Below are 10,000 nucleotides of genomic sequence, written 5' to 3'. Positions count from 1 at the left end.
AGATTAAAAAACGTACAAAAATTTCTAAGTAACAGCAAATCGGTTTACTGAGTCGTCAGATTCGTTCGTTTCTTTCCAATTCTATTCAAGAGTTCTTAAGATATGACAGCTTCAGACTAATTATCACTTTTGTCGTGAACAATGGCGGAGAATATATGATATTGGGTGATTGGTTAAAACGGATGAACGTAAGGATTGAAATAAACAGGAAGATACAGCGAAAGAATTTATTTGACAACCAATTATACTCATTAGTGATCATTATATGTAAAAAAAAAAAAAAATTAATTAAAAAATGGGTGATTTTTGTTTTCAGGAATTAGGAAATCTTTCTATTTCGTGTTTTGATAATCCCTCGATTTGAGTTTCTGACATACGTATTAATTGTTGTTGCTAAGTTTTCTCAGTGATCCTTATTTTGAGTTTTCTAACTAGTGTTGTTCTTATTCCTATAGTTGCTACAACTGTTATTATTATTCAGGTTAAATTATTTGTATATATTTTTTTTTTCAAGTAATTGTTTCACTCATTTCACTGCAACCTTGCTGAGGTGCTGCCTTGAACGGTTTTACATGTTTCTACTGTACCTGTATTTCAAAGGGACATCCTTGTCACACTCCCTGTCACACTGAATCTCCCCGAGAACTACTTTAGGGTTACACGTTTGTGGAGTGCTCAGTCACTTGCGCGGTAAGTTCATGAGCAGGCTGTTCTGTTGATCGGATCAACTGGAACTCTCGTCGTCGTGACCAACTGAGTGCCACAGAGAGAGAGAGAGAGAGAGAGAGAGAGAGAGAGAGATACAGACAGGTGGAGATATGTATATGCATACGTACATACGCATGTATGTATCTATGTATGTGCATAAGCACATGCAACTTCCTATGAATTCTCAGACAGTTACATGATATGCTTGTATGCTAGCACTTATATATCAGCCTGCAACTCTAGGTAATCCTAATTGCATGCATACGCGTGCTGACAATAGACAGACAGACAGGCTGGTAGATAAATAGATAAATAGATAGATAGATAGATAGATAGATAGATAGATAGATAGAGAGATAGATAGACAGGTGTGTTCGCGTGTGCTTGTGTTTGCGTGTGCAAGCGCTTATATAACCAGATAAACAGTGGTTTATTCTTTTCCCATACAGAACCAGAAAAACAATTACTTACACGATGTAAAGTATAATCATGAATAGGTAAATTATGTCTGTTGTTCTTGTTTCATTCCTCTCTGTTTTTAGCATGATTTTTGATGGAGTTGTTATTTGTACTATAGCTATTGTTCTACTTTTCTACGTATGTGTTTGTCTATTTTCTTTTCTTACTCTGTCATACAGTTATTTTGCTTCTTATATAATTCGTTTTCATTAAAATTCTTAATTTTATTTTTTTATTTGATATTGCCATCATGTATTTTCTCTCATAGAATATTTTATTGTATTACTGATGCCATTGCTGATGTTGTTGTCATTGCAATTTCCTTAGTTCTATTGTTGTTAGCATAAACGTTAATACACGAATAATTCCAAACATTCGCCAATCCTTTATTTTCCCATCCAACGTATCTTCCTTATGGAACTAGCAGCTATTTTACTATTGTTCTCTTCGTTGATTTCTTTTTGCATCTTTCCTCTCGAGTGCATCATTTTGTATCTACCTATGCAGAATACACATATATTTTCATACACAGACACACAGCAGCTACAGTCACAAAAACAGACATAAACAATATGGCCGATGTATTTATTTATTTACCACTGTATCTATTTATATTTGCGTAAACAAATATGGACATATGCAGTAGGCATTGTGTGTGCGAACAACTGTATACAAATGTTTATCCTTCTCTTATTAAGAAGAATCATTCAACCATATTGAAATTCTTTCCGCCTTCTTCACTCTTCTTGTCGAAAATCAATCATGAAAGGTTCCAGAGTCAATTTTGTTTTCGAGAATATTCTAGGCTGTGGAAAACACTACCATGCAGTGTTTATTTTCGATTGTTTGATTATTCTGTCCATTGCAAGTAGTCGTTGATTGGGTGTGGTGAAGCAAGGGAATAGAATGAAAGAGAGTAGAAGTTACAATTAGATTTGAATCAACTCGACAAAATTCAGCAACCTAGTGTATTCTGCAAAGCTGCTGACTCTTGAGGAGATAAGGTTACGGTTCACAGTAAAATAACAAATGTTAATATTATTTTTCAATCGTTTGAACGTTCTATATAACAGAAATATAAAGATAAATTAATTGCATAAAACTTAGCAGTAAATTGCATGTCTACCAACGCACAAAATATAAAAATATTTTGATTCATATGCTAACACTGTCAATAGTCAGTCCAGTAATTGTTCCATAGTAAACTGACTTCCTATCATTCACTCATCAGCCGTTATTGAATTAGTCTCTGTTGCTCTTAACTCATTTTTCTCATGCAATTCTTCATCGAAATACACCGACCTTACTTATCAGTTTGTTAACCTTTTATTCCAGTAATCCATATTAACACTTTGACAAATTGCTTACCTCTAGAGCTTTACATATCTGAAAGCGATCGTTTTTCGCGTATTTCCCCCAAATTCTGTTTTTAAATTAAATAAGGCAAAGTAAACACCACTCGCAGTAAACTTTACTATGTCTTCTCCAAAGCAGGATAAAATGGAAGTATATTGCGTGGTTGCAAAAATATGTTACCATGACCTCTATGAAAATAATACATGAGATTTAAAAACAGTTTGAAATTTTATGAATTGTCCAAAGTAATAATTAACCATAGGGAGAAAGTATAATAACAAAAAGAAATAACTGCTGAGTAGGAAATTTCTCTCTTATGCCCTTTTAATTGCACATCTGCTACCGATCTCTGAATAAAAGAAAGGAGAATATTACATTCCACGAATCTCTTCTAAACTGTGAATATTTTCCATCTGCAAGAAATATTTCACTTCGTAAAAGGTTAGTGTAACTTATTTGCCTCGGGCTATATCATACTGACAATCTGAAATTAAGGTGAAATGGTGCTATACCTGAGTACAAAGATCTCAAAATTTTTAGTCATAGTTCATGAGTAAGAGAAAGGAAACTTAAATATGCAAATTTTGTGCATCTTCACTGTTCTTTACAATTCGAATTGCTAATCCTGTTCTGATTGATCTGGATCGTAATTATTTCCCTTACAATAAATAGCCGACAAGACATACCGCATATCTACCGACTACGTTAATGGAGTTTGCTGCCTTGTATTAATACTAACATTATTTTAACCAGTAATCAACATAAGTATTATCGATGTAAATTGCTAATGGAATATGTTCTTCAATATACATTCTGAAATCTATCAATACCTGAGTGAATGATTGCATTCAAGACAAGGAATATATTCTGTTTGATTCTTGATATTTTGCAGCTGATTGCTGAAAATTTCCCTGTTCTAAAGCAAATCATTACTGCAATCATTTTTGATATAAAATTCCTCTTCCAAGTGATATATTTGTAGACTAAATGAACTATACAGAACTTATGCAGCTAATACCTTTTGAAAACGGTACGTTTGTCACACTTTCCATTTACCTTCCATCATAATATGGATTCTTTTGTAAACAAGTATTTTTTCGTTATGATGTGATTCAAGTAATACACGTACATAAATGTTGTTTCCTTTCAATTCCCACACACTTGTGGTGTACATCAATTATTTATCTAGATATATTCTGGAACGTTCCGTAACAATATTATATGAATATTATGAAGAACAACTCTGCGAACATGAGACATTATCAGAACTAAATGTTTGTATTTATCACTGATAGCAGCAACTAAGTTATAGTCTGCTTATTCATAGGACACATGTAATAAAAACATCTTTACAAAAGACATCAATGACACTATAAGTGATTGCTTCATCTGTTTGCTTGCTTCATTGATTATGAAACAGGCATCTTTGTGCTAATTTATTGATAGTATAAACTGTTCGAGTTACGCTATCAGGAATGTTTTAGAGTAGGAACTGATACAGGCCGAAACATGTATAAATGCAGTTCAATAAAGATCAATCGATGGAGTTATTGATGAAAACATAACATGTTTTACATTTCTTTTCGCTAGGAATATCTGAAAGCTGGCTTTATCAGCCCATAATTTTATGAAGCTGCAATATGAAAAAAACGCTAGCAATTTCACGTGGAGTTCCAGATTTGAGTCACTGTTGAAACCAATTGACATGTATTTACGATGCTAATATCTTTTAGAAAGTCATAGAAGTTCAAACATTATTCCTGCCCGAGTCTGTTCCAATGAATTATGATATTCGTCAAGTCAAATGCAAATCAATTTTATGGCACTTGAAACAGTACGTGGTCCTGAAAAACGTCAATACTCCATATGTATTAAACATGTTACAGTGAATCGATGCAGAAGGATTGCGATTCGAATCCAAAATATTTAACGTGCTCAAAATGAAAATTAAATGAGTGCATCAAATAAAATTTCTTCAAAGTCGGTTGTTCCAAATGGTCACTAGGCTCTGTATTTGTCTGTTCCAAAAATACTGCTTTAATTTATATCAAGACATTTTAGTAAATATCTTTATTCATATTCAATCAAGACATTGTTAAAAGGCAGAAGAACGGAAGCGGGGGCTCAAATGAATATTACATCAAGTTGTAATTATGTCGGAGTTCAGTAAGGATTTTGGCTGAAAATAATTGAAGGGCTATATAAATGCATGTATGTATGTATGTATGTATGTATGTATGTATGTATGTATGTATGTATGTATGTATGTATGTAGGTATATGTATGTATAGCTATGCGTATATATGTGTGTGTGTATGTGTATGTATTTTATCTTTTGTCTTTTATCTTTTACTTGCTTCAGTCATTAGATCACGGCCATGCTGGGGCAGAGTCTTGAAGAATTTTTAGTCGAATGAATCGACCGCAGTATTCATTTTATTCAGCCTTGTACTTATTCTATCGGCATTTTGTCGAACCGCTAACTAATTGGGAAGAAAACATATCAACACCAGTTGTCAAATGGTGGTGGTGGTAGAACAAATACAGACAAACAGATGCATGTGCGCACATATACATGCGCGCGCTCACGTGTTTGTGTGTGTGTGTGTGTGTGTGTGTGTATGTGCGTGTGTATGTGTGTGTGTGTGTGTGTGTGTGTGTGTGTGTGCGTGCGCGTGCGTGTGTGTATACGACGGTCTTCTTTCGGTTTCTGGCCACCAAATCTACTCTCAAGGCTTTGATCAGTCCGAAGCTAAAAGAGAAGACATGGGAACCAGGAATAATATAATTGGAAAACAAATTCTTATTTCGTTATTGCCCACAAGGGGCTAAACATAGAGGCGACAAACAAGGACAGACAAAGGGGTTAAGTCGATTACATCGATCCCCAGTGCGTAACTGGTACTTATTTGATCGACCCCGAAAGGATGAAAGGCTAAGTCGACCTCGGCGGAATTTGAACCCAGAACGTAGCTGTAGACCAAATACCGCTAAGCATTTCGCACGGCGTGCTAACGATTCTGCCAGCTAACTTCTTACAACACAGCCACTTCTGCGCATGTATGTATATGTATTTGCCCTATGATTGTTTTACATTTACCTTCAATTTCCGAACCACTTAGCTGCACGTCTACATCATGAACATCGATCTTATTTTACTGTTGTCAACTATTTATAATAAAGAAATAAATATTTCTACGAATGTTCGAACGAAGACGTTTTGCTTGATTTTCTAAATTCATCGCAGGATGAATTTACATTTAGACACATGGAGATTAATCTGAGTTTTAATTTCTAACATACATACCACATTTCCGAGAAATATTATTGTATTTAACCAACTATAGTATTTGACTGATATTTAATCCATAAACACTGTGATAAATAAAAGACAAAGTTAGTCCACGGAAATCTGGAATAGAAAATATAAAGGGATGTAATTTAATTGCTCAAATTATTTTGTTTCTACTATTTACTGATTCGGTCGATCCACTAATGTATCAGCATTAATATCATTTTCCAATACATTCTAACTTCAAATATAATTATAATAGTGACCACCCGTCTTCTACAACTAACTATTATAGTTAATTATTTTGTGTTATATATGACCGGCTGTATTCCGATATATTTCATTTAAATATTTTTATTTTAAAACGTCCTTCAATTATTTTTTAACGCTTAATTTATTAATCACTCTCATCATTGATTGCTCTGTCAATTTTTTTAATTTGATGCGTCGTAATGTTCGTACTTCTCCTATAAAAGCTACAAAGGAATTATAAAATGCCGCCAGTGTATCACTCAAAGTGTAGGCATGTCACGTGGGAAAGAAATTCGTTTTCAAGCCGCGTATTTCCGGACTCAGTCAAGTTACGTTGTACCTTGGACAAGTGTAATTTACTATAGTCATATATACTTATGTATGTATTTGTGCCAGTTCGTTTCTTATATAATTGTGTTTGCCTTGCAACGTTTGACCAACAATGTGAATTTGTTTACTTCCACATAGCTTTTCGATTCAAGAGCAATGCAATAACCGCCAGCCCTAATATAAGTACTGGACTGGATTTGATCAGCTAAATCTCTTCAATGCAGCATTCTAGAATGAGCACAGACAAAACTTGAAAAAATAACGAATACTTCTTTAAAAGATCCATTAATTATGTATTTACCAAGCCTAAACCATTCCTAAACGATGCAAAGAAATACCACTGATTCATTTATTGTCTATAGATATAGAGAGTAAAGAGTAAAGACCCCCTTCGATCACGAATGGTTTTATTACTGCCCATTACGGGCTAATTAAGAGGGGACATACAAAGACATTGGGGACATAAAACAAATGAATAAATTATATGATAGGATGAGAAGAAGATGAGAAATGGAGGTGATGTTACCTTCCATAATATCCTTGAAATATTGGTTTCAAACTGCTGCACAAAACCATTATTTTCGATGAAGGATCTAAGTCGATTACATCGACCTAGTGTTCAACTAGAACTTATTTTATCGATCCCGAAAGGATGAAAGACAAATTTGACCACGACGGAATGCGAACTCGGAAACATAAGATAGACAGAAAGCCGCTAAGTTTTCTGCCAGCACGGTGCCTTTTATGTCCTTGAAATATTAATCTCGGTAAATTTATCTCCCTTGTAATTAACGTTGTTTAAGTATTGAACGAATGCAGTTTCACTCTTAAAATTATGTTTCATTACTTACATTTGTACTATTTAATGGTTTGAATTATATTTCTGTATTAATATCAATTTGCCTTTATCATTCCATTTTATTTTACCTTTATTAATTATTACACAGTGATTAATTAGTCTTTGTAACAATGACAACGAACGTATCTCATTTAGTATTTGCTCTCTATCCGTATTATAGAATTTTTATCTTTCCATTTCTTCATTCTTAGCATTAAGACATATTAAATCCTATGTATATTTCACTGATATGTATAAGTATATATATATATATATATGTGTGTGTGTGTGTGTGTGTGTGTGTGTGTGTGTGTGTGTGTATGTGTATGCATGTATGTATTATGTAAGTATTTATATATATATATATATATATATATATATATATATATATATATGTGTGTGTGTGTGTGTGTGTGTGTGTGTGTGTGTGATTGTAGGCACTTGTGGGAAAAGTAAATATTTAAATCATATATGTGCGTGAGTGAGAAAGAAAATGTGCATGTATATATGTACTATGTATGTATGTATTTATGTATGTATGTCTATGGAATAAGCCTATAACAATACGAGTTACTTTATTTAATGTATCTAGGTTTTGCTTGACAATTTACTGTGTGATATTTTAAGGTTTTCGTTTGGTATTTTCATACAACCGTATATTTAGTACACAACTAATTCTAACACTTTTTATCGCAATACATAAACAATATAGAAACCCTATATTTAATTATTCATTAATATGATTAACTCATAATTAATCCGTTTTATTGCACACCATGATATACTTTGAATTGTCACGTTCCTTTCTAAATACATATTTCATTTATCTCACAAATGTTCGAGTGTAATTTCACAGTATTTTGTGTTATTATTATTTTCTGGTTGTAATTCTATATATTAGCGTCATGTTACAAAAATGTGAGCGCACATGTTTGTGTGTTTGTTAGTGTTTGTGTGTGTGTGTGTGTTTGTATCCGGAGGAAAATTAGGGAATATGTAAATAGAAACTATTACACATTCATCAGCAAAAGAAGTGAGGATTGTTGTTTTATCCCTGGTTCACGTCGTCGTTGTTTCAAAATATTATTATTTTTTTACTTTTAAAATGGCATGTTGATATAGTTATGTAGCTTAGCTGTATTTCGTCTGCCGTTACGTTCTAAGTTAAAAATCTGCCGAGGTCGACTTTGTCTTTCATCTTTTCGGAGTGGATTAAATAAGTACCAGTTACGCACTGGGGTCGATGTAATCGACTTAATCCCTTTGTCCCCTCTATGTCTAGCCCCGGGAGCAATAAAGAAATATGCATTTATATGTATTATTATCTTAATATGTAAATGTACGTTAGATCGGTGATTGCTTAGGAAACCTAGGTGATGTGGGTATCTCACCATTTAAGGTGGCATTTTATTCACCATTTTATTAAACTTTACGTTCTGAGTTCAAATTACCCCGGGGTCGACTCTGTCTTTAAATAAGTTCCAGTTGGTAAACATAAGTTCCAGTTGAGCAATGGGATCGATTTAATCGACTTGGTCCCTCCCCAATATTTTCCGGGCTTCGATCTATAACAGAAAAGAATATTTAATTATTCATTTCAAATTCTGGCACAAGGCTAACAAGTTCGGGGAACAGCAATTAAGGATACATCGACCCCAGTCCTCAACTAGTACTTATTTTATCGATCCTGAAAGGATCAAAGAAAAAGCCGACCTGGGTGGCATTTGAACTTAGAACGTATAGACAGACAAAATGCCGCAAAGCATTTTGTACGGCGTACAAATGATTCTGCTAGCTCACTGCCTTAAAGGTATATCTAATTATATAAGTATGACAGTAGAATAAAGCAGTATTACGTAAGTGAATGACAGCTGGTAAACGAAAGTGAGAACAAAGACAGAAAAAGAATGGTTGGCATAGGAAACAGATATTCTAAAGAGAAACATGGCGCACAAGATCAAAACAAGGAAACAAATATATAGCAGCGCGCGGGAAAATGATGGGCTTTCAATGAATGAAAAGACGTTAAGAAATTGGTAATTTGTTGTAGCTAAGTTTATTGCAAATAATGCTGGTGTTTATCCATTGCTAATGCATTCTCTCGTGACAATGAATAGTGCACGCGAGAATGGAATGCTAAGACCTTGTGGCTATAAAACTACCATAACACAGTAAGATAAGTGAGTGAGAGAGAGTAATAGTAAGACTGGAAGATAAATGAGAGTGTACCTGGGAGAAGAAAATGGAATGTCACAGAGATATCGATTTATCAGAGAGGTGTTGTGGACAAACACTGAAGGAACAGATTAAGAGGCGGGGGTAAAAAATCTCATGAGGTGAAGGGTAGTGAAGCAGAGGAAACGTGACTGAATATTTGTTTGTGATGAATATGTGTAAGAAGAGCATTTTACAAAAAAAGTACACCGGTAAATATACATACTATTAAAATATATTTGGCTGAAAATGGAAAGGTGTGCCTTAAAATATAACTCAATAAAGTGATGAGGACAAGTTTGTAAAATTTGTATTAAACAAAGCAATTTCTTATGCCAGCATTAAAACAAAACGCACAGAATTAGGTGTGTAAAACAATCAGGGTAAATTAAACTTCAAAAAGATTCTAAAAGGAATTAATAATTTCGAAGAGTTTTGAAAGCTTTCAATAATCTGCAAGAAATTTCACCTTATAGCAGGCCTGCATTCAGTTACAGGTTTGTATAAAGTTTCTTTTCAGATAAATTTATCATAGCGATGCCATTTGGCTT

This window comes from Octopus bimaculoides, chromosome 8 (assembly GCF_046866305.1).
Source record: "Octopus bimaculoides isolate indiv1 chromosome 8, ASM4686630v1, whole genome shotgun sequence".
NCBI lineage: Eukaryota > Metazoa > Mollusca > Cephalopoda > Octopoda > Octopodidae > Octopus > Octopus bimaculoides.
Note: the sequence above shows the minus strand (reverse complement) of the source record.